The sequence below is a fragment of the Xiphias gladius genome, chromosome 13, assembly GCF_016859285.1.
Source record: "Xiphias gladius isolate SHS-SW01 ecotype Sanya breed wild chromosome 13, ASM1685928v1, whole genome shotgun sequence".
NCBI classification, from domain to species: domain Eukaryota; kingdom Metazoa; phylum Chordata; class Actinopteri; order Istiophoriformes; family Xiphiidae; genus Xiphias; species Xiphias gladius.
This window is the reverse complement of record NC_053412.1, coordinates 884,484-910,366: the sequence shown is the minus strand read 5'-3', so window position 1 is coordinate 910,366 and position 25,883 is coordinate 884,484. Positions and strand designations below refer to the sequence as shown.

Sequence of the window (25,883 nt, the reverse complement as noted above, 5' to 3'; positions counted from 1 at the left end):
TGGCAAACTCCTTGTTGTCTGTTGTGGTTTCTCTGTTGAAAAACGTTGTTTTAATTTCCCATGAGGACGTTGGTTATCCACATATTAAAAAAAAAAATCCTCGATTCAGGGCGAGGCAACAACACTGGCGGGGTTGTAGGTTAGATTCCTTGAATTTCTGTGCTGTAAAATATGTCTCTGTAATTGTTGAATTACAACCTCACTAATGAGATGTGAGAAAAAATAGAGAGCAGTGTTTGCTAAGGACAGTGGAATCAGATTTGCCCACTGGCAGTAGCGTTGCCAAATTTTGTAAAACGGCAGATACCAGCGATTGCGCATTGATCCAGTTTTGGTTATTACAGTTCATTCTGAAGCCAGTAATATTTGGCATTTCTGTTAGCCTTCCCGTGCTTACCGCAAGTCATTTTTTTGCTTTATTGTTTTTAGTGGTTTTCAGTAATTAAATATGAAACCAACGTTGATGAAACTGTCACCGAAGATGAGGTGGTGTCAAGACACCAGCATGGCCGGGGTTGTGAGTAGGTCAGTGAGCAGCAACATGTTCAATTTTATTGGTTTTGTTGTTGTCGTTGTTGTTGTTGTTTTTAAAGCAGGTGTGAATCAAAACGTACCAAATTAGGTGTAAATACTTTAAGTACTGGTTATTACATACTATTGGTACCACTAATGTTTTGCTGATTCTGAAACTGACAATTTTGTTGTGTTTTTCTAGCTGTTTCCCTTAATAAGACAGATTAAAACTACCTTGATCGTTTGTTTAACAGAAACCTCTTACGAACTAAACAAACATGTACTGAAAAGCTAATTGAGCCTGCATTTGTATAAAGATTTTTAAAACAGACCATGAAATGGTTTTGATTAGCTTTAGTTGAGCTGGGAAGAGGATGATTTATTTCTTAAAGCCTCCTCGCCTCTTTAGTTTCTCGTGTGTGTTTTTATTGATGGAATTTGTTAACTGCATTTTTAAAGAGTCTTAAATCAGCTCTGATGAAACTTACACTGAAGCTAAAGTGGAGGCAAGGCAGCAACACTGCCAGGGGTTGTTGTTTAGACTTCCCGAGTAGGTCAGTGAGCAGCAACTCTTTCAATTCACAGCTTGTCATGATTATCATGAGCTTAAAAATGAAAATGAAAATGTAGGGTTTTCTAAGAGTCTTCTGGCTTGCCTGTGATGCACAGAGCATTTTCTATTTTCCTATTTTTTTGTTTTGATACTTTGACATTCTGCTGCTTTCAAAAGCAAATATTTTTTAAAATCTCAAATGGCGTGAAATAAATTATGGAGTATAGTGCTTAATAATGACACTTTGTATTGCCTTGCTGTTTGTGTCACTATCAGTGTGGTTCCTTTTATTCTTTTAGACGTGCTTTTACATATTTTATGTTTGCATATAGTGTGTTGTGTATTTCAATATTTTGGATATCAGCTTCACAAAAAGCAGTGTCGTATTGGTCCAATATTTCGTATGATTTTTGACATTTCTGACCTTTTCTCCTGGAGCGTATCACTTCGCAGCACTGTAAAATTAGCAGCAGTACAAAACTCACACCATCTTTTGCCATTATAAAAACTATTACCTTGATAAAATCGTACTGAACAGCTATTTGAGCCTACATTCATTGTAATAATTGTAAAGGGACATACACTCAGTATTGATTTACTGATTGATGCAGATGGGAAAAAACGGTGGATTCTTTAAAGATGCACAATGTATAGGTGCAGCAAGAGAATATAGTAGATCCATATGTTGAATAGCAACATTATATATATATATATATATGTATAATATATATGTATATATATATATATATGTGTATATATATATATATATGTATATATATATATATATATGTATATGTATATATATATATATGTATATATATATATATATATATATATATATATATATATATATATATATATATATATATATATATATATATATATATATATATATATATATGTATGTTGTGTGTCCCCTGTTTTCCAACCCTTTCCTGCCTTGTTGACGCTAATGTTGCATCCTGCCGGAGGTCACCTGTGATGTAAATACATGTGTTTATGATGATCTGTGGAAAAAGGATCCATCGACAGGCTGTAGGGCTTTTGATCTGATCCCGGGAGACTATGAATCACTGAGTGTTTACACATGACTGTCATATTAAAACAGCATCACCTGTGATCAAGTAAAAACGGTGGGAATTTAAAGGCACCCTGGTTTTACTGAGTGTGTGTCTCATGGTTGTTATCAGCAATAAGAGACTGAAACTGATGTTGTTTCAGTCTCTTTTTCTATCTTTATCTGGGAAGTGGAGATTTGGCAGAATGAGCTCTATTTCTGCTCAGACCTTTGGGTCACATAATGAATATGATGACGATGATGACGATGACACGGTTGCAGAAAAGCCAGATTCAGTTCCTGTGAAGTCTGTTTGTGTCAGACCTGATTGACCCAAACTGGAAGCTGCTCTGTGTGTGTGTTAGTGGACTTTGTTTAGGAACATGTGTATGTTGTGTACACACTGCGCTGCAGTGTACAGATGTGTACCAGTAGATCCCGACCAAAAAGAAGAGGAAAAGCAAGCTGACTTGGGCCAAAAATGTGACGAAATTGGAGTTAAAACACGCCATGAACTATGCAAAATTTCATTCTGTTTATAGAGAGCTTTAAAGATTAACCTTGATGCATTGACTAATAAGATTTTCAACTTTTCCACCCTGAAAATGTGAAGCGCTGCTGCCAATAGTAGACTTTCACCGAACTAGCTAACGATTTGTATTGATAAATAGACATTTATTGCAGTTTTGTTTCTTCCTGGGTGTTGATATATTTCTGCTTAGTTTGGACTGAAATGACAGTGGTTTGGCATGGAGCTGATTTTGTAGAACAGTTAGTGTTTTTGGATTGTAAAAACAAATTTGGGTGCAAAAATCCAACCTAAACTGAAGGGCCAGTTTAAGTGCTGTTACAAACAGTAGCGTGGGGGAGAAGCACTTGAGTGAGTGTGCTCAGTGGCCACACAGCTCTACAGCTGTCCGAGCTACGTAACTCAATAGTGAGAGCGGTGACTTGTGGTTCCTCTGTTCATTTCCATTTTCCCTGAATTCACTGGCACATTGTGACTCACTCAGCCTGCTTTCATGCTGGAAATGACCCAAAACAGCAGCAGCACTGCCGTCATCCTTCCCAGCCTCTCGGCGCACATCTGGACGTGTCGCTCAGATTCATGTCATGTTATGCAACCTCTCAGCTTGAGAGGCCACCGTCCTAGCTGTGTGTTTGTGTTGTTATGTTAATAAGTTGCGACTTCCCCCAACACAAACTCTTGCTGCTCCTTTCAACCGATGTCGGATTCTCATTAAGCAGGTGAGACGTTGAGACTCGGCCTAGTTACGGCGCCGTGACTCAGATCTCTCCGCATATTCTCCGGTGCTGTGGGGCTCATTTTCACGTGTGGTGTGTTTGAGGATGGATGGAAGTCCTGCCAGCCAGGTGACACTGACCCACTTTCTGTGTCTGTGCTGAAATCGGGCTGTAGATCCTCCCCCACCTGCTGTGAACATCACTCACTTTGTTTTCCCTCAGCAGGAGACACAGTTCAGTTTTATTCATGGAGATTTTTAACAAACACGTTTGTCCTCAAAGGGTTTTACAGGCTCAGATTGGATTTAAAGGCAGATAATTAACAGCAGAGTGAGAGAAAGCACATCAGAAAGTTTTAGTTTAGGTTATTTTTTTACTATGTTTGTATCAGCAGAAAGTTGTTGTGGATGTTTGGATTTAGGTCAAGATTTTTGTCAGATAGATCTTTTATCTAGAATAATATTATAACAAATATCGGGGTTCAGATAGATACCCTCCAGTCAGTGTCGGGAGGTTATTCAACTTCTCTTTTGTAATTGGTCTGTTTTTGAAAATAGATTGGTCACAGGGCAGAGTTATTTGTCTAACATTTGGAGTTTTATTTTCATGCTGAGTTTGAAAGTTCATTGTTGGCCTTGGAAACGGCCATTTTACTAGCTTGTTTTGGAGCTTTGGACCATATATCGCAGTCTTTATTAGCAGAGGAAGTGTGCTAGGTTGTTATGGATCTGTAGATATTAAAATTATTCATTTAATGGAGCACTTCAAGGACTTCTCTTGCATGTTGGCTTAAAGCTTTGGGCTCCAGACCTCATTCTTGGAAAACAGGAGTTTGCAGTTCATTGAGCTTTTCGTTGCCCAGGTCAAAGCAATTATTAACAGATTTCTTCCTGAGGTATTATTTTTCCAAATGAAACACATACTGTGTTTAAATTGTGGTTAGAAAATTAGTTTTCTGTGTGTCTGGCTTTGTGTTTCTTAAGGCGCACATGCACAAGCGCTGCTGTTTACGTCTGTACGTGGTACTGTTCACACATGCGCAGTGAGGTCGTACAGCCGCGGGTCCGTAAATTTACGTCTCATGGACTTTCACGGACTCTGAACGTATGATTTTTGAGCTTTATACAATAATCCCATCATTAAATGAAGGAATAACAACTGTGAACCCCTTCTCTTCATATGATTCACGGATAATTAGTAATGTCATAAGTCCATCGTTCCTTCCACACTCTAATTACTTGTGACATGTCTTTATCTGTAGTTTGTTTAGTGTCCTAAGCAGATCCTTAAAGTACACATTTATACGTTCAACTAAACACTAAAAAATATGAATAAAAACATAAGTAATCAATGATGCTTGCTGATTTTATTGCAATTCACCACCTGCTTTTTAAATGAAAGCATTCACTCAAGTTACGTCACCACCTGGCAACTGATCTATTTTGAATACTTGTGTCATTATTCACTATATTTGTGACTTTTTTGGATGCTTTAACAAAACTCAGCAGGTAATTATCATCCTTCAAAGCGGCAACGGCAAAATACAAAATGAAAAGAATGATTAGCGAAGTCCAAAAAATAATGAGTTAAATTATATATTTTCAAGTTTGGTTGATGCTGTGGCCTGTCAGAGGAAATAGCTGACTACAATGAGCAGAGAGTAGATTACAGTAGATCAGAGTAGAACAGGTGGAGTAGAGTGCAACAGGCCTGCCTTAATCTTTCTGGCCTCTTTATCAGTGCTGCTCTCCAGTAACACAGCCGTTTCTTTTCCACCTCAGCCTTTGTCTCCTGCTGCTTTTGTATGATTTTTTTATTTTCTTTTCCCTCGGCGGTCCAACCTACAGTCAGTGAACGCACCATGTGACCCAGTTAGCCCTCACCACTGTGTGTTTGTTCGCCCTCCAGGCTCTGTGTATCCTCTCTCATTTGTCAGGACTGTACCCACATAATGCTCACTTTCAGGTTTCAACCGTTTGGGCCGACTCTGATGCAACTCCTGTCCTATTCAGGGCCGACATGGCCTGGCAGGGTTTGGGGGTTCAACTCCCACTGGGACCAACTGTAATGAAATAAATCCTCCTGTGCTGCCTGGTAATGAAATGAACACCAACCAGGGTTTAAATATTTATAGAAAAATCAGTGAGTTACCTGCCACTCTGGCTGCTCGAAGGCTTTGTTTACATTTGTTTGAGTTTTGGGTCTTTTCTAAATTTGCTTTTTTTGGCCACAGTGCGCTTTTTCTCAGCTTGAATCAGTCAAATCAAAGCAGGCCAGTTTTTTGCCTTCATAATAAAACTTGTAAGCTTAATAGATGTTGATGGTTCAATATAGATCTGAATCTCTTCGAGCGGGAACACGGGGATGTTACACCAGCCAACACGGGCACCACACACTAAAGGATGAAAACTTACCCAAAGATATTCATTTTTCAATGGTATGACACTTCTTGATAGTGAAGCTAGTGCAGATTTTAAGACTTCGTAATTATTGATTAACCTATTAATTAACCAGATTATTTTCTTGATTGATCAATAATTGTTTCTATGAAATATCTGAAAATAGTGGAAAAAGGTCCATTATATTTTCCAAGCTCAGGTTGATGTCTTCAGACGTCTTCTTTTGACTGACCAACGGTCAAAAAAACCTGAAGACGTTCAGTTTAAGATTACACGTGACAAAGAAACGCATCAAATCCTCACACCTGAGAAGCTGGAACCAGCACATTTGTGGCATTTTTTTTCAAAAAAAACAAACTAATATATTTTTTATCAAAATTGTTTGATTTAATTTCCTGTCAGTTCTACTAATCGATTAATTGTCGCAGCTGTACTTCAGCCTCTTTTTCAAGGTGCTCCATCTTGTTTTTGGCTACAATAAACTCACTCTGTCTGAAAACTGTTGAAGCATCTGGGAAAGCTCACGATGCTACCAACACGACGAACACGAGCTCCGATTCCGTGATGACTCGAGGGTGTTTGATCTCACAAATTACATGAGTCTGAGCAAGAGTTGTGTAGTAAGTGTTAGGTTTCAGCGTCATGACAGTGACTCAGAGAAAAACACTGTCATATCAGAGGTATCACTGTTTGTAGTCACTCCTTTCACTTGTTTGTTGATTGCAGCGCAGTTTCCCTCAATGTTGACAAAATATCAGAACAATGTTATCGTGCCAAATTGAAGCTGGAGGCAGATCGTCCGTCAGAGAGCGATTATGTAATGCTGCGGCTGATTGACGCCTGGTAATAACAGTAATAACAGTGAGAAGTCACAGGGATGCTTTTAAACGAGGGGTTTAGCCGTTACATAACTGCGACCGCTGCCAGCACGCCAATCTGTCTTGAGAAATTACGCTGAGATCTGTGCACCTTTTGTCCATACCCCCCCCCACACCCACGCTGACTGCACCAGATTAGGGCCAACTGCAGACATTATGTTCTCTCCCCAAAGTGGTTGAGTACTTGTTTTTCTGTGTTTTCTTTTTTTTTTTTTTTTAACCCACAGTCATTTGTTTTCCTGCAGGCTTTCTTTCATTAGGCCTAATGTACGAGGTGAAGCATGAGTCATCATCAGGCTCGAGTAGAGTGAGCGCGCTCAGTGGAGGCAGGGAGGCAGCAGCACAAACTGATAATGTGCCTCTGCATAAGGGCTGGGCGGCTAATTGTTTCTGAGCAAGATGTTTTCCAGATTTAGTTTGTACAGTTTCGTCAGTAACACCGTCGATAACAAACTAATCAAATCATCAATTTCAAACAATTTGAACCAGGTTTGAAGTTTAATATGTGCTCTGAAGAGTGTGTTAGAACCGAAAACAGTACTTCTGGTTTCGTTATTTGTGCGCTCTCTCTTCAGCCTCCGGTAAATTCAATCATACCAAAAACAGCGTCTGGCTCCTGAGAGGCAGTCAGCGGCATCCGATAAACTTAACGTAACCTACTCTCACGTGTTGAGAGTAAGAGCAAGTGAGCAAGTTTTCAGTTAAAACCCTAATTCTTCTCTCTTAGAACCAGATTTTACACCGGAGAGAAAGTACCGATCAACCTAAATGATTAGTTTTTTCTTGTATATTATTATCAGCAATTGGGCAGTTATAAAAACATCGATTCCCTCGCACCAAGCAACGATCATCGACTTAGTTCTACTCTCGAAATCTAGCTAACTGCCGAAATGATGACAGTGGATGATCAGTTTTATTATAAGTACTTACTGGTTTACTGGATTAGATCAAACAGAGTAAGATTGCCCCCGTAGGTGGGGAATCATGTTGTAGGTCCGAGGTCAGGGTCACTAACAAAGCCGCATATGGAGCTGGATCCGCGGGTCGGACAGGGGTCAGAGGTCGCTCGGCGGTGTTGCCATCCGATGTGAAATCCACCAGTGAGACAAGGTTAACTGGGATCTGTGGGATTAGCTGCAGATCACAACTTTTCCTGCTTCCTTTAAGCTGCCTCCAGTGGGTTATATGGATCTGTGCTGACACCAGTTAAACTCCAGCTGACTCCAGGGGAAACTGGAGTGACAGAAAGGCTGGATACAGATGTAATAACTGTGTAGACGAATAACGATTTATAATTAGGTTCTGCCTCTGATTTACGCTGGGCTGAACCATGCTTTAGGTAGGTTCATTCCCACTGCATGTTCTGGTCTTAAAAATACTAGTTTACGTGTGAAAAAATGACATCTGAGTTTGTTTGTTTGTTTTTTTGTTTTTTAAATGTGGATTGTTTTTACATCTGGCCCCAGGACTGGCAAGGCAGGAGAAAAAGTGTCACAGGTTGTAGCGGGAGGGATTCACTGTCATCATACAGCTGTCACCGAGGGATTTGTACGCATTAAACAGCAAGTCAGACGAGCTGCTCAGTTGGTTTGATTGTGTGTCAAGTCTGAATTCAGCCTGAAACCTTCCAGTAGTTGTTCAGATCTGGTTTGCAGCCATTGCCAGAGAGGGAGATAAACTATCAGGGAAACACCTGCTGCAGCTGACTGATTGGCTTATAAAAACGTCAAGATCATTTATCTTTATTTATTTATTTACTTATTTAATTTACTCTTTCTGTTCTATTAACCGGACGCTGTAACCACACATCATTGCTTAACAAGAGGAGATGTTAATACACCAACATTCTTAGTAGGTTTAAACCAGCGTCGTTGTTTAATAAATGTGAAACGCATAGTTGTTGCTCTCGGATTAATGGTAATGTGCAAAGATACAGGCCGTCGTTAGGATGATTAGGAAGTCTAGCATTGAGCCGTGATGCTCTATATAACATGTTATTCCCAAAGCTCCACAAACGAAAAGCCATTTACACATTACAGTGTCTCCACCAGGATTTTTTTTTTTTTTTCAGCAGTGGTGCTGTTGTGCATCGGTCCGTGAGTGCGGGACGCCAGACAAGTATTTACACATGTGGCTGGGGGAACAGCTTAAAACGACCTCATGATGATCATAGACAGGGTTATTCATGCTCGTCTTGTCATGTGTGTTTTCATTTGACACTGGAGGGGCTCTGGAGGCCCAAGTAGCTGTAGAAATAAATGGCTCTTACAATATTTTTATTGAACATAAATAGAAAAAGATAATATAAACTTAATGAGCCAGTCTTTCGTCAGACTCGTCAGAAACTTAAAATATGATTTGACTACAAGACACAGTTGCACCAGGTTAGTCTAAATTTTAACGTCTTTGAAGTTGCCGCCCCCGTATGATCAGGATATCAATAAAATCATTTTGATTCGTTTGCGCAGAAGAAATAGAAATTTGTGCTCGCACCGATTAATCTTGGAAGGCTACTGATGTGGCGCCTTTCTCCTTTCTCACCAATGAGAATTTGGTTTGAATGAGAGCATATCGACCAACTGGTCAACTGGGAGACGGCAGCCCTACTAGTAACCGTTTAACTTGTCTTTTCACTTGGCAGTGGACATTCAGTTTAAACGTTCACTTTGTTCAACTCAGTTCTGGTACTTATGTTATATTTCAGTTAAAGACTTACTGTTAGAGGTTTTTCCTTGTCGCCATATGCAGCTTCGCCTGAGTGAACTGGCTGCTGCACACGCAGCTAAACCTGACGTTTAAGGTAGTAGTCCCCTTTGTATCAAACTCAGTCAGCTGTACAGTAAGTGCAGAGGGACGAGAGGCAAAGAAATTGTTTGAATTTCACTCAACCGAGAACTTCATCAGTCTGTGCTAAAATCTGTTTCGACATCCTCACTTGTTTAATGGGACTCAGCTTAGGAAGGGTCACCTGTGAGCAATGGCACTAAAAAATACAGCAAATGCGTACTGGGACTCCATCGTCGATCCGGCGCACATGCAGATGGTGCAGGGATCTCGGGGTAAAATCCTCCAGCCCCTCCTGCTCCTGCTTGCCTCCAGCGTCCCATTAGGGGCCTTTCCTCTCTCTCTGTTTGTGTCTCTGTGTGTGTGTGTCTGTGTGTGTGTGTGTGTGTGTGTGTGTGTGTGTGTGTGTGTGAGATCCAAACACATGATTGCACTAGAATGTAAGAGCGTTTTACAGGAGCGATACGTTTGTCCTTTGATGTTTTTATCTGCTTGTGACCTTCGTCGGCCTGTAAAGCTCTTTATTCAGGTTCTGCTTTGTTAGAGGTGGTTCACTGAGGAGGTAGAAGCCAAAAGACTTTATTCTGTATGAATGATGGTAAGAGGGAGATGTAGCAGACGCATGATGGAGCCGAGCACTTTAAGTCCCGTAATCACAGTTAAAAACAGCCTCGGGGCCCTGAGAGCCCTTATTATACAACTGAAAAACTGTATATGTGTGTGGTCCTTTCCCCCAAAGTAGAGGATATACACAAGAATTTAATGGACTAGTCCAACAGTTTATCCATCTGCCTAGAACTTGTGCGCAGCTTGTCGTTGGACTTTTCCTTTAAACTATTCTTTTTCCTTCGAATGGAGCAGCAATGGAAGAGAACAAACTCTTCTTGTTGTTTACAGTGTCAGTTCTAGCTGAATATAAAGAGACATGTTTAGGTTCAGGTGACAAAACTTAATATTGTGATATCTTTGACCAAGTACCTTTTTCTATAATGATACTATTTTGGAAATGACTACTGATGCTTTGAGAAGTTATTTACATACGTGACTCTCAGTTAGGGTTGACACTGACTGTTGTTTGGTGAATCAGTTAATGGTCTGTACAATACGAAAAAGATTTCAAGTTCCTAAAGGTCCATATGACGTCTTCAGAGGATCTGGAATCAGTGGATGCTGAGTTAAGTGATTGCAGTAATTGTTGCAGATTCATTTTCTTTAGATTGACTAATCAACTAAGAAGTTAACGGTGTCAGCTTGATTAAAAACAGACACTGTAGTACTTATATGTTGTACACGTCAGGTTAATATATTTTAATGTAGTTGTGTCGGTCGTATTTGAATGTTAAAAACAAAAATCACATCGTAACTGTAAAGTTTCTTAGCTCCTAAAAATCCTAAAGTCACAAACTGCGCTTTTTACATTTCTGTTTGTATGAGGGTCAAAGAAAAAGAAGAAAAAGAAAAAAACTAAGCTTGAGAGGTGCAGGGAGGGTTATTTTTGGACCTTAGACAGGGCCAGGCTAGCGGTTTCCCCCCACTCCCAGTCTTTACGCTAAGCTGATTCCAGCTCTGTACTTAACACACAGACTTGACATTGACGTCCATCTTAACCTCTGACTCTCAGAAAGAAAGCAAATGAACATTTTTCCCAAAATGTTGAACTACTCCTTTTTCAAAATTGTGGAAATCTGCCAAAGATGCTTTTATATAAAGCAGCTGTGTCAAAGTCTACTTTCAGTCAAGCTCCAGAAAACAGAGATATGAAACACACACACACACGCTGCTACGGAGGGATGACAGGGCTCAAACAGAAATATACTCTCAAGACAAAGTCCTTTCATCAGTTCAGAGTCCTGACCTTTCCTCCCTTTAATCACAGCCTCACTGCTCAGCCAGAGAAAACATCACAGAAAAAGAGAACCGCTAAAGAGAAAAAACTGACCACTGATCGTGTCCCTCGTGAGACAATTCAAACGTCCGGTGAGTTCAGATGAGAAATAAACCTGCGAAGACATCTGTCTAACACCAGCATCATGCTCGCAGTTTGAAATCAGCTTAGAAATGCAGTTATTTAGGCAAATTATTTTGAAACCCTCATTAAAACACAATTAGCTCTCCAAATTTGCTGCAGTGCGTCGACATGGCTACGGCTGGCAGAGCAGACACATTTGCAAAAGAGGCTGAGCTGCGTTCACTGGCACATTAGTTCCACTTTTCGCTTCTGCAGAGCATAAAAGCTGTTTGTAATGTGAAATTTTCTGACAGTATTCCAGTTTTCATTTAGCCCTGTGCTCCTTTTCTGCTTCGTCTGTACCGGTTGTTTGAGGGCTCCTGGTTGTTTCTGTGCGTTTTCCTGTGAAGAGCACACAGGCAGATTTTTAAATCTGTGCCATCGCAGACACCCTGCTGAGACTCCAGTGTTTCCTTCTTTAACCCTCAGCTTAGTCGAATCATACGAGGTTCTTTATCATAAGGACACACACACACACACACACTGGCCTCCGTATCATTTCACCTAACACAGGAGCAACACTCCTCTTTACGTTCTTTTGATTTTATCTTTTATTGTGAAGTCTGTTTCATTATGAGCTCTATACGCTAAATCATTCATTACCATTCTGATGCTCGATTGACGTCGCTGCCAATGAGGTGTGTGCATGTGTAGTAAATGAATGAGACTGGTGCTACAAATAGCATGAAAATAGCAACACCTCACTGACATGACATGACCTGTGTATTTTCTTTTTAAATTCATGCTGTGTTAAAGACATAAACACATAATGTACACGATTATTTAGTTATTTAGTTACGTGATAGTAAACTTATTAATATCTTGGGGTTTTTGACTGAATTTGGACTAAACAAAAAAATTTAAAGATGTCACCTTGGGCCGTCAAAATTGCGACATTTTTCACTGTTTGCTGTTGTTTAATAGACATTAATCAATATTGAAAACATGATGGGTGTAATTTCTAATGCAGATGCAATACATATTTCTGTATTTGTTATGCATTATGTGTTTCATTTAATCGTTAAACTCAGCAGAGTTGTATGTAATGTGGCTCCAGGTCTCCTAAATTAAATCTAAAAATGTGGAGCTGCAACTGCCAACAGCTCACTGCAATTTAGATAAAACCCATACTCTGTGTGTGTGTGTGTCTGTGTGTCTGTGTGTGAGACTCTGATCTGCAGGAGGGTATCAGATGCCGTACCCGTAACAGCTCATTAGTCTGACTCGAGTTACATGGAGAGGTTTTGATTTTATTCGGACATGTCAGAGACAGTAGCCTCCAGGCCTAGAGCTGTAGTGTCTTTTCTTGTTCCGAAAGGCTGCAATACACTTAACTGATACAATGTTCTGGTAGTAGCACTGAGAGTAACGCTGATACGGTTAAAACGCCCAAGAGAAAATGAATCAACAGCGATTTTGCTAATTGATTAGTCGTTGGGGTTTTTGATCGGCAAAAAGTCTTCTCAATCCATCTAATAGACACGGAGATCAATTTAAAAAAAAAAACGTGAAAGATGAATGAATGATAGAGAGAGTTCCTGCTAAAACATTCACGATACGTGTAATAACTATAATTCTGTGATAAGTGAGTATCAGCTGATATTATCAACCTGCTTCCCTTCAAAAACACTTTTAATGGGTCATTGTGTCTGAATGGTGCAGGGCTCCAGGCTTTGCTGCTAAATTTGGTTTGGCATCTCGCTGCTGATTGGCCGATGCCTATCTTTCGGTGTCTGTCATTTCTCCCATTGTCCCGTTTGAGCCCGTCCAGTTTGGTCCAGTCCATCTTAATGTTTTGGTGTCAAACCGCTTTGTTTCCACTTCCCGTGCTTCACAGCTGGAGGTCGCAGTTCCGGTGACTAAGGACTGAGTCAATTTGTGGACCAGAATCAGAGAAATCCACAGTGTTTAGAAATCAAAAAACACGTCCATTTATCATGCGGTGCTGCTTTCTCAGGTGACTGTTCGATTGCAGGCTGCAGCGCTGCATAAAACAATTTAACACAAACCCACACATCTCTCTTCTGATGACAGGGTGTTTTATACGTGTCGGGTTGACGTCTCGGACGTGGTGTTGTTGACGTGAAGCCCTGACTCATTCTCCTTCAGTCTTTAAACGATGGCTATGGTCAGGATCACTGAAACCGGCTTGAACCTGCAGCAATGCCTCTGTCATTTCCTTGGTGTAACTCTACACTTTTAGTTGTATCAGTTAGTTAAATAAATACATTCAGCTTTTCTCTACAAGAATTCTAATGGTGGTGTGGGGCCTTTTAAAGCTGCAGTTAGACCATCAGGATAAAACTTCGCCCGGAGCGTAATGGATCAGTTGAATGAAAAGATAAACATGAACCAAATGAACGGACTCTATTTCTCAAATATGAGTGAACATGAGCCTCGGTGCCTCTAAAGTTCCCGCCCTGCGTGTGTCCTCGGATGATTTCATTTATATCTAGATAAAGTCTTTTGATTGAATTTGATTTACCTTTGATAATCCTGCCTGTACATGACCTACAGTGCATTAATTTAGAGTGAGTAAAAAAATAAACCTTAATCTTAACTCGCCTTTTATTTCAAAGCACTAAATTAGGGGAAACTTTTGTCCGCTGCCACATAAACAACAGCACACACCGGCAGTGACACACAAGATAACCTTTAGGCCGGTTTTCATGGAGGGGGAATTTTGAACCGAAATGCTGCCGACTGATTAAGTTTTACCTCGGTCTCATGCCAGTGTTATCCACACATCCATGATCAAAATGTGGTATTTTAAATGAGCGAATATCCTGGTAAAATAAACCAGTTCTTGGCTCCTCCGGCAGCCAGCAGAATTTATTCATATTTTTTAAGATCACAAAACATTTTTCATAAGATACTACATCCAGGAGCTTCGACCGGCTGATGGCACAAGACACACATCATTCAGAAACCTCTCGCCTGCTCTGGCCGGGATTTTCTCAGCAGCTTCTGCTTTTTCCCCAACTTTCCCGCTGCTTTGACAGGAAGGGGAAGCCTCCTGTCTGCAGAGGTTTTACCTGTCCGTCCAGGTCCTTTAGAGCAGAGCTGGACGGCTTTGTTTCCTCCCCACCGAGACGGTCTGATGGGGAACAGAGCTGACAGCTGAGGTCAAGCAGCTCCACTCAGGCCTCCACCTGCCTGATGTCACTGTTCTGGAGCAGTTTTCCTCTTCTAACCAGCTGCATTAGTGCTCATTCGTTCAACTTCATCTTCCGATCTATATTCGAGTTTAAATAAATCTGTTAAGCATGTACTGTAACAGCTGTTCCCAAAAATAGGACCATAGTTTACAACCAGTCACCAAATACTGGTGCATGTTTTTATGGCTGGTTTGTTAACTTTACCAGATGCAGAAAAAGCTAAGTTCTTTCATGAATCATATTCACCTGGTGAAGTTGTCAAAGTGCCGTAGGTAAACACTGAGGTCGGTTTGGTGACATCTGAAGTTTGCTCTTTGATCCTCTAATAGGCCTTAAATGTTGTTCCAAGGGCCCGGAAATGTATTTTGCTCTGTGGTCGAGTCACAGTGATGATGACTGTGTGAGGGAAGTGAGAGAAGATCAAAAAGCAGGAAGCTGTCGGTGCAGGTTTACTGCCTCCTCCATGTTTTTAAACTGGTTCCTGATCATATTTCATCACTGTTATATCTCTCAGCATCTTTAATTACTGTTATTCATCCCTTCAAAGTTTTCTGAGGAGTGAAACTTTTGTCAGGAACCTGTGGACGTCCAGTCATTTGCAATGTAGATTATCGGTCATTTAATACCTTAGTTTGTGGGGAGGAGAAAGAAATAGATTGAATTTTTCTTTGACAACATTTATTTCACAATATTTGGCTCTGGAGTTTGTATGTTATCTACATATTTGAGGGTACAGTTGTTGTCCTTCAGAGTGGGTAAAATGATGCTTGAGGTGCGGAATAAGTCGTTCACTTCCTGTATTTGCAGACACGCACCCTTGGGTCAGATTACTGAGAGTGAAAACAAACATCGTGGACAATGAAACTCGGATGCTGCTTGGGTTTCACAGTTTAGAAGACGTGGGAGAGTGAAGTAATACAACCAACAACCAGGACGTGTAAAGCTGAACACTGAGGTCACAGGGAAATAGAACATCTTCTTTTTCCTTTAAGGTTAATGTTGTATTCAATAAAAGTATATAAATTCTTTAGCCACATCCACTGTAACAGACTGTGGGAAACTCTGGTGCTGCTTTACCTACAAGTAGGAACATGAAAGCAGAGCTGAAATAATTCGTAGATCAGTCAGTTGGTTGATCACCAGAAAACTGTGGCAACTTTTTTTGATAACTGACTTTTTTGAGTCATTTTTCAAGCAAAAAAAAAAAAAAAAAGGCTTGTTCTGGCTTCTCCAGTCTGAGGATTTGCTGCTATTTTTTTTCTGTTTTATTTCACTGTAAACCAAATACCAGGTCACCATCCAACTAATTGATTAATTGAGAAAATAATCAGAAATAATTTAAACCGTTGTTGCAGCCCTGCATGAAAGTAGAGTATTGAACTCACTGACCTGGTCCAGAAATTAAAAAGTAGCCTGAAATCCCAAATCCCAAAATTAACAGAATCCCAATACACCATCCCTTCTCTAGTTCCAGCCTTTCCAATGGGAAGATTTGTTACTCGTGTCGGTCTTATATCATTGTAAACTGATTTTATTTGGGTTTTGGTTGTGGGGTCAGACAAAATGTGACACATGAGGACGTCGCCTTGGACTCGGGGAAACTGCGGCGACCATTTTCTAGACTGAACAGTTATTCATTTAATTGACAGATAAATCAAACGAAAATAATCATGAGTTGCAGTCATGTTGTATATTACTCCGCTCTGTCTGAGTGTGGGCGGTGTTACTCACTAAACTCACAGCTCGTTTCAGGTAGAAAATCCACACGTCTGTTCTTTGTTCCTTATCAGGGCAGACAGACACTCGACGACACGGATTAGACTGTACATACTTCTGCAGAACAGATGAGCCTGAAACCATGTGAACATGTGGTTGTATTTCAACAAACCTTTTTATCAATAAAAATAAACTGCTCAGGATTTATGTGCTGAGCCATTAAAGTTACAAAGTGTATTTCAGTGTAAATAATATTATTATGATGCAGTGTTTTTAGTGGGTCTGAGGGCAACTGCTCCATAAAACTGGAGACAGGAACTGGAGAAACACCAGCTGTGAGAGAGGAAGTCCAAAAGCCAGTTCGCAGGCGTCTGTATAGACCCAGAGCGAGTTAGAGTCCTGCTGTGGACGTCAGGGAGGTGGAAACAATGGACACACTTCTAAAGACCAGTCGTATATCATAAATGTCTTATAAAATACTCGACCTGCAAAGAAGCTGAAAAAATTTACTAAAACGATTATTCAATTAACAGAATTGAAGCATTAATTTTTCTGTCAATCGATGAATCAGTTAATTGACAAATTGCTTCAGCTGTAAATGCAGCTATTCACATCGAATGTTTCCTAACTTCCAAATAGCCTCGGTTATTTGGAAAAGGAAAATGTGCATTCCTGTACGTCCGTATTGTAAAACTTTGAGAAGCAGATAAAACCCGGTTATTGACCTGGGTCTGACCTTTGTGCCTAAAGGAGCACGAACATGAAAATGACTTAGTTTTCTGTACGTCCAGGATCTGGAAGCAGAGACTTGGATCTGTGTCAGGGTCTCAGCAGCTGAGGTGTCCAGCTGCAGCAGGCCCCTTCCCTTTTCCCAACTCTTTACTATGAAGGGAAGCTCCAGACACTGATCTGACCAAAACAATAGCCCAGCCAAGTCCAGTGCGGATCTCATGCAGGTATAAAAATAGGTCGCTAGCTCACTGGCTTCCTGCCCGCTTCTTAACAATGCTCTCACATTTTTATGTCTCGTTGGCATGTAGCAGAGTAGGACTTTGAAACAAGGCTTCTCAGGTTATAAAGCACTAACAGCGATGGACATAAAAGGCAGAGATAGGACAAAAAACACAGTGAAGCTCATTTAATGCAATGGAGATTGTGTTACTGAGGATAGGAGCGAGTCAGAGCGAGTAGAGGAGGAAGATGTGTTGATCTCACCCCAACTCCCCGGGGGTGGCTGATGTCACTTCCTGCCCCATCGATCGCTTCTTGAAAGGCGTGGTGCTCAGGGTGGTCTCAGAGGACGGAGGCAGACCTGACCGCCGAGGCTGAGCGAAGAGTGTCGGCGTGATCCTTTGGTTTTTCTGAGCTCCATTTTGTCCTGCATGTTTTTGAGGCGTACAGCAGATGCCTGGGAGCCCCTCAGGGCTTTGCCTCGTTCACCAATAAATGATTTATTGCCTAATTAATTTGACTCAACCGCCACCGCCAGCTAGCCTAATTAGACCAGCTCCCCGTCTCTGTCAGTGCCTCAAAACCAGAACATGACGGCTGAAGAGGGGATGCTGAGTGGTTTCATGTGTCAAACAGACGGATATAATCGTGAGTTTTGGCACAAAATTATAGTTTTTCATCACCTTACTTTCAAAACTATGACTAGTAGTAGTCACTAGTACTGAAACATTTCAAACACAGCCCAGCTCTATTTAAGGGCGCTTTTACAGCTGTACTGATTTGGTTCATTTGGTCCAGAGCAGAGGAAAAAAAAAAAAAAGATCTGTTATTGTCTTTTAGTTCTGGTTCTTACAAAAAGGACAAGAGCTGTAAACATGGAGTGTCATGGACTAAGAGGCAACTCATTGATTAAACAGTCTGTGGGGAGATGACACAGGTCATGCTGCTTCTGACTGAACCTAACGTATCATCGAGACAGAAAGAAAAACAGCCTGGAGGTATTTACTGTGTGAGCACTACCTTCAACTTTTTGATGAGGAACTGATAAAATACACAACATACACCTTCTCACTTTCTGTCTGAGGAGGGAAAAACCCCTGCATTGGTTCCCCGGAAGTCTGGTGTGATTACTCACGCACATCAGGAGATTGATCTCTTGACAGATCAGGATCAGCAGGTGGATTTAACTGGAGTTCAGCTTTTGAATTCCTGCTAAAATCACATTAAAATCCCTCTTGATAAACAGACCAACAACTAAAACCACCAAACCGTTAAGCTGTGTTATTACTCAAGACAGACAGAAAACAGAGTTAGAATATAAAAACGATTATATATTATATAAATTCTTTAGCTAAGAAGAAAGTCATGAAAACAAATCTTTGTATCAACAATCAAGATTCAAAGCTTTGTTGTCGTATGGACAGTTTGAACTGTCAAGTCTTACTTCGCTGCCTTTTTTTTATTGTCGTCCTTAGAAAAATCCTTTCAGACACAGCAGAGACAAAGAGGCTTGAGCGTGAGTTGGAGCACGTTGAGCTGATAACCACTAACCAGACACACAAACCTGCTGAGACGTCATTTCTAAGGACAGTCAGAGTGTCCTTCGGAGGCTGCAGGGCCTCAGAGGGCCGTAAACCCGACAGACAGCACAGCCATCACAGAAAGTGATCTTAAGGGTCAACAGGTGGCACTCTCGCCCATCTGTCCTTCATCCAGAAAATCAGTCGTCCCCTCAGTGTCTTCAGAGGACTCTGTCTTTGTATCAGTTCACCATCTGGCAGGAGGATGCCCTGTCGTCCTTTTGGCTTTGTTTTTTGTGTCAGCTACACCTCCTGTCCTAGATGACACAGCAACACTCACCGACTGTGTTTAGACGGAGAAAACCTACATTCTGCTTTTGCTGATGGCACAGCTGGATCCAGTTTGGTACGTGGGATATTTTTTTCAGTAATAATCCCAATAATGACCTGACACCCCGTGGCGGCAAACATACAACCTGCTGATGATACTCTGTAGCTGACCTCTGACCTCCCTGTGCTGGGGGGGGGCAAGCAAACGCCCCGACAGGGATCAGTAACAATCACATCAGGGTTCTGGTATTTATGACTTAAATTAGTCATTACACACGTTTGCTTTTTTTACTCTTTGAAAGAAGCTTACAGTTGTTATCATCACCCAGTCTTTGGGTGCATGTTTTATGGACAGATGCGTAAAATGCTTGCTCCTTATCATTGGTGAAAAATCAGTAAGTAATCAATGAATCAACAATAATTTTATCAATCGAATTATCGTTTAAGTCACTTATGAAGCAAAACATGCCAAACTTTCTCTGGTTGCATCTTCTTCAAAGTGAAAATTTGCTGCTGTTCCTTCACACGGACAGTAGTATCCAGGCTGTGACTCTTGTCCTGGCTTAGATCAAACTGTATTCAAGATATGAAGACATTTACTCGGAACATGACAAATCTGGATTTTCAAATCCCTTTATACATGATTCTGATATGACTCAGATTTAAGTCTGAGTCCTCGACATCTCAGCCTCTTTCTGCAACGACTAAATTACCTCAGCAGTTGAGGACAAAGCCAGTTTGGTTCCTTGGTGTCTAGAATCTGCTCTACTGAGCTTCTTCATCTGATCACTGGCTTTGGAAGATGCATCACCTGTTTCTCACTTTAACTTCAGCATATGACGGTTTCAGTTCATGCTGTTGGTTGTTCTGACCAGTAATTATGTGTCACAGTATCCTAGTTTCTCTCAGAATACAGATCCAGGTAGCATGTTCAGGTTTCTCAGAACCAAGATAAGGGCTGATTCAGGTCTCTGAATCCAGAATATGGTCTTTACCTTTGCTTTTTTTTTTTTTTTTTTTGGACATTTTAGATATTAAACGGTTAATCAAATAAAAAAGAATATATTTACGTAGTACTATTAGTCAACATACTACACTGAACTGTCAACATCCTGCTTGTTAAAGTGAAAAAGTGTGCCAGCTGCAGCTTTTATTTATCTAACTTTAGACCACTTTCCCATTAGCAGTGTCTCCCCCTGTCACAATTTATCCTTCTTCCCTCCAGTCGCTAAACATACTCGAAGTGATTTCCCCCCAACTCTGACCACACAGGTTATGATAGTGTGTCAGGATGACACAGATAATGATGTAAAGATGTTAAAAATGTTAGAATGTCAGAAATGTCCCTTGAAGGAGTCTTCGGTCATCGCTGCAGCCAGCGACTGGTCTGGTTTGGCCGGACTGCAGCGGTTTGATGGCTGTTTAAAGTTGCCCAGTTCAGTGTGCAGAGTATCAGACTCAGGGACAGCGCGTCCACCGGCCAGTCCCATAAATCGCTTCATTTTAAGTAAGGGATTATTAATCTGCCTCGGCTGTAGTTGGAGAGAAGCGCTGACCCCCATAGGATCGGAGGGACCCGGTTTTTGGCAGATGGACAGGTCCCCTGGCACGGCAACACCGTTAATACCGTAAGCTGTTTAGACTACATACACAATAAAACGCACACACATTTCTCTCATGCATCCACTGACAGAGGCATGGATAGACGCAGATTTATGATCAGGTTCTGTTTAGCAGTGCGTCTAATGATTACTGTCTGTATAATCATTATTTTTCAGATTCATTGATTCTTCATTTAGTCTTGTTTTCTTCAACCGACAGTCCAAGAGCTTAACACATTCGATTTACAACAATATTAAACACATAATTGGGAAGCAGGAAAAAGATCATTTTTGTATATTTGCTTCCTTATCACAACTGCTGTACATTTTTTTACATACGTAAATTTTATGTTGGAGTATTACGGCCAATGAAATGAAACTCAAAAAAAGTCATAATTTTGATTAAAAAGTCACAATAGTATGAGAATTCAATTGTGTGTTGTGAGAAAGTAATAATTTTGCAAGAACACGTATTCGTAAGAAAATTATGAGATAAAGTTGTAATTTTAATGAAAAAGTCAATAGTATAAGAATAAATTTGTAACGTAATAATTAAAAATGGTCATTTTGAGAGTCACAGTGTTATGAGAATAAAGTTGTAATATAATGAGAAGCAGTCGTAATGTTACGAGAACAGATTCCAATTTTGAGAAGATGTCAAAATTTCGAGAATTAAATCATTTTAGGAATAAGAAGTCATTATGTTATATCCTGGAAACAGAGAGTACTTGACCTTTGCGTTTGACTGATCAAAAATAATCGATTATCAGCGTAGTTGTCAATTAATTTTCTGTAAGTTGATTAATGAGTTCATCTTTCAGCTCTACGTCTGTAACACTCACCACCTCGTTTGCATTTCCGTCTGTTTTACACACTTGTGGAAGAGCCTGGGCCTCAGGTGTGTGTGCGTGCGTGCGTTGCCATGGCTCGGGGTCAGGCTGCAGGATAATTAAGCCCAGAGGAAGTGATCTGGCCCTGGATGCAGTATCTCGGTACCATCTGCCTCCTGCAGGCCGCTCTCATCTCCAGTCAGACCCGGTCAAGCACAAAGATCCTGTATGTTTGACAAGATGAATCACTCATTGCTGCAAAGCTGGCACACCTCCCGGTCTGTAGTTGTCTGCCGAATGCCACACAGATGCTTTCTTCACACAGGTTAGCCTCAAGCAAACATAGCTGGGCCAGAAAATCAGAAAGAAATTGATCGGGGTTGTGACTGGACATTGCTAAAGCTGCTTCTTAACAGCCGATGAACACGTTAGTTAGGGGCCTTATTTGTTAAGAAATATCTTAAATCTGAGCAGCGCAACCCAAATTAATGAATTGTGTGTTAACTAGTTAGTTACCATACAGCCACACTAGTTTATTTATGAATAGCTGGTGTAGCCTGTTCCTTGCCTGTCTCTCACAGTGACCCAGGGGGGCTTGGTTTGGAGAAGAAACTGTTTTTCTCCATGAGTCCATGTTCCTACAGAACGTGAATCACGGCACAGAGAAAAGGCTTTATCTTCTGAATAAATTCCTCTCCTGCGCCAGATTTCTCCCGTGTGGCCTTTGTTGGAAATTCAGGCAGAAATTTTTTTTGTTTTTGTTTTTTTGGTCTCTTTTCTTTTTGATTGACAATTTGAGGTTATTCGAACTACGAAGGAAGGGCAAGAACTGAGGCTATTTGACCAAACAGAAGGAGTTGTGGTAGGTTGCTCAAAACAGGATCACAGCTTTGCTAGTAGTTGGAGGGGAACAGCAGTAGATTGTGGCATCTGTAAATGTTAAGGTGTAGCTACTGAGTTTGTCTACAACCTCAGACCCTTCACCTTTTATCCTGCTTGTTGCTCGTAACGTCAGTGATTTCAGAACTGGAGCTAATTCAGCTGCAGGGACCACAGGTGGCTGTGGATAAAAGCGTCTGTGGTGGTGCTGGGACCGCTCACTTTCCCCAGCCGAGGGTTTTGAGAGAGAGAGTGTGACTCATCCCTGAAAGCATCAGAGAGCTGCAGGGCGATCGAGCTTACTTTGATGAGCACAGAGAGAGAGAGTCTTTGTGTTTTTTTTTTCCCTTGCAATCACGCATCAGTCCACTGCTACACTCATCTTTGTTTCCTCTCCTCTCCCCCTTCATTCTTCCTCTCATCTCCTCTCTCCCATCTCCTCTCCTCTCTTTTCGTCCCACTCCTGAGTGACTTTGCTATGAGTCACCCTAAAAGCACAACTGTGTGTCTGTCAGTCTTTTTTGGATTTGCAGTATTTCAGCAGATACTCCCACTGCGTCAAAATTTCTCCCCACATATGTTACTGCAGGAAAATGCTTCATCCATTTCTACAGACTCCATGCAAAAGAGGTGGATCAAATATCAAACAAAGTATCATTAAAAATGGTCTGTTAAGAGCAAAGGCTTTTTGCTTTTGAGTCATTTTGTGTGAACAAACTAAAATGAAATGAATTAATAACATTTCCAAAAATCCAAACAATAACACAGATATGCCTTTTATCGACACAGGTGGTGTATCAACAATAGTATCAAAAGATTTCAAATGAAACTGCAAGTGAAATTAGCTCTTGAGCAGAATTTTTGTCTTAGAAATGGAAGGTTTTCCGATTCACTTCGATTCACACAGAGTGGTCAGTAGAGGAGCTGCTTTTTTTTTATATTCAGGGAGTTGATTTATTCCTCGATGGCAATACGCCTAATTGTCTCCATATTTTTGCAAAGTTTCAAAAGAGCAAAAGTATCTGTCCGTGTGACCAATAGGATGGAAACAGCTCTTGCCTAAAATTTTAATAAATGTAAATGGAGTCTGGGGTCAGCTAGGTGAAAGTTTCCTGGTGCCTCTAGGGGGGCTTTTTTTCCAAACAGAGCTGAGCTGTTTTGTTGTGTTGGAGCTGGAATGGACAGAGTAGAAAATAGCTGGTATGAGGATGAGAGCATGATGGAGGAGGAGGAGGAAAAGGATTAAAACTGAATTAGGGACAAAGTGAGGAAAAAGAGGACAGAGGAGAGGAGAGGAGGGAAGGAATAGAGGGAAAGCAAGAGAAAAGATTTGAAAGGACAAGTTCAGAGGAAGCAAGGGAAGGAGTGGAAAGTTGATCTCTCCAGCCATGCCTCCAACAACAACGCATAGTGGGAGAAAAATAAGGCTTGTGTGAAATGTAGCATGTGTGGGAAACCCCAAATTCCTCCAGAAGTCAAGAGGGAAAACAGTTGAGAGGAAACCAGTGACCAACAACAACCAGACAAATGGTCCACAGCGCTGTACTCATTCATCTGCAGAAACACAATATAACATGTTCTCTATAATGAAGTAATTAAGATACTCTAAATTACAACTGTATAACATATAGACCAAGACTAAAAAAAGGACCTAAAATGGATCCCTGTGGTACTCCACAGGAGATACAGAGGAGGAGGAAAACATTCTAGCAGAAGCTGTTCTGTATAAAAGTAATAACATGTTGAATTTGGGACATGTAATCAATACTGAGAGATGAAACCCGTGCACATTTATTACTGTATGTGCAACCCGTAGCAAGGAGGTCAACGGTCAGGCTCACACCACCCTGTTTTATTATTACTTTAACAGTCGGCTAAAGAAGACAAGACGCTTTTTTATTTCATGGTAAAACAGCAGCCCGTGGATTTCTAGATTTGCCGGATTCTCTCTTGGTTGTTGGGCGACTTCACCGAATGAAGGGTAAACTTTGACCTCAGTAACATCAAGCAATTGAATTTGTGCCCAAAACATTTGAGCCACACAGACCATCGATTCTTCTCTGCGTTACTGCCGAGCTATTTCAGGGATGCTGAGAAAGTGCTGGAAATGTCGCCTTCTCTGTCTCTGTCTTCTTTTATAACATGAAGGAAGACCTGGAGCAAGGACAAAAAGTCTGGGAGAACGGATTCTGTTCATTTTTGTAGTTATTTTTTAAGATGTCTGCTGTCATTTATTCCTAAGTAACGGTAAATATACATGAAATGAATAAGAAAACAGAAAAACTGAATTAATTTTAAGATTTAAAACAAGTCTTAAAATGTCTTAAATGTGGCTTTCTGGAAGGAGGAAAGGGTTTCTTCTGTTTGATTAAATAACATTTTGCATAAACAATAATGACAGGGACATGTTTGGTGCATTGCTGTCGCACTGTGTGGATCACATAGAGGAGTCACTGCTTGCTGGGACTTGGTAATCTGGCCTGGTTCACACAGTAGCACAGAGTTATGGCTGTGTGTGTGTGTGTGGGGGAGCAGTGATATATCTTCCTTTTCAAGGTCACACACGCTCCTCCCAGAGATGAAGGGAATGGCCTCAGTGTCCCTGATAGACACTGTACATCGAAACACACAAACACCACCTGACGATGGCTTGATCCTACAGACATGTGGTGTTGTGAGTCGTTTCAGCCATTTTTCAAGCAAGAATGTCAAAACACTCTCTGGTTCCAGCTTCTCCAGTGTGATGGATTGCTGCTTTTCTGTCTTTTCTACCTTTGTAGAACCTAATATCTTTGGGTTTGGGTGCGCTGGGCAGAGAAATCAAGACATTTGAAGACGTCACCTCGGCCTTTTTTTTTTTGTTGTTTTTTTAGACATTTTATATAGACGTTTTCCACATCAGTTGAACAAAGTCTGATATTATGCTCTGCTGGTCTTGATTTATGAATGTGGAATTTCCCAAGCAGACGGAGAAGTTCTGTAGTCATCCACATGTACACTACCGAATCCCGGTGACTGCCACAACAGTCGTTTTGGAGGTCAAGTCACATGACCTGAGTGACACGAGTCACCTGGAAACAGGTGAACGAGCTGTCTCCTGTTGTTTTGCAGTTGTAGCTCAACGCTTTTTGATCAGTGAGGATCTTTACTGTTTTATAAGTGTTGTTCTTTGTCTAAATTAGTGTTTGTGAGGTTGGGGCAGGTGGGTGGGGTTGGAGGGTTGGGAGTAAGTGTGTCTATAGCAGTGTGTGTACGTGAGAGTGTGAGTTTGCCCTTTTAATATTTGAGCGTTTGCTTTAGTCTGTGTGTGTGTTTCAGAGACTGAAGATGTGTAAAATGTGTGTTCCTGCTACATCTGAATGTGTTTGGCTTAGGGCTGTTACTGTGATTCTGTATCTGTCTCCCTGCATTTGCATTTATTCCCATGGGCTCTTTTGTGTGTGTGTGTGTGTGTGTGTGTG

The 25,883-nt window shown here is 40.9% G+C and overlaps 1 protein-coding gene across 3 annotated transcripts in view; it reads left to right on the top strand.

Annotated features, from left to right (window-relative positions):
* Positions 1 to 25,883, top strand: part of agap1 (ArfGAP with GTPase domain, ankyrin repeat and PH domain 1) — a 178,402-nt gene that overhangs the window by 1,402 nt on the left and 151,117 nt on the right. The gene's annotated exons all lie outside the window — the stretch shown is intronic.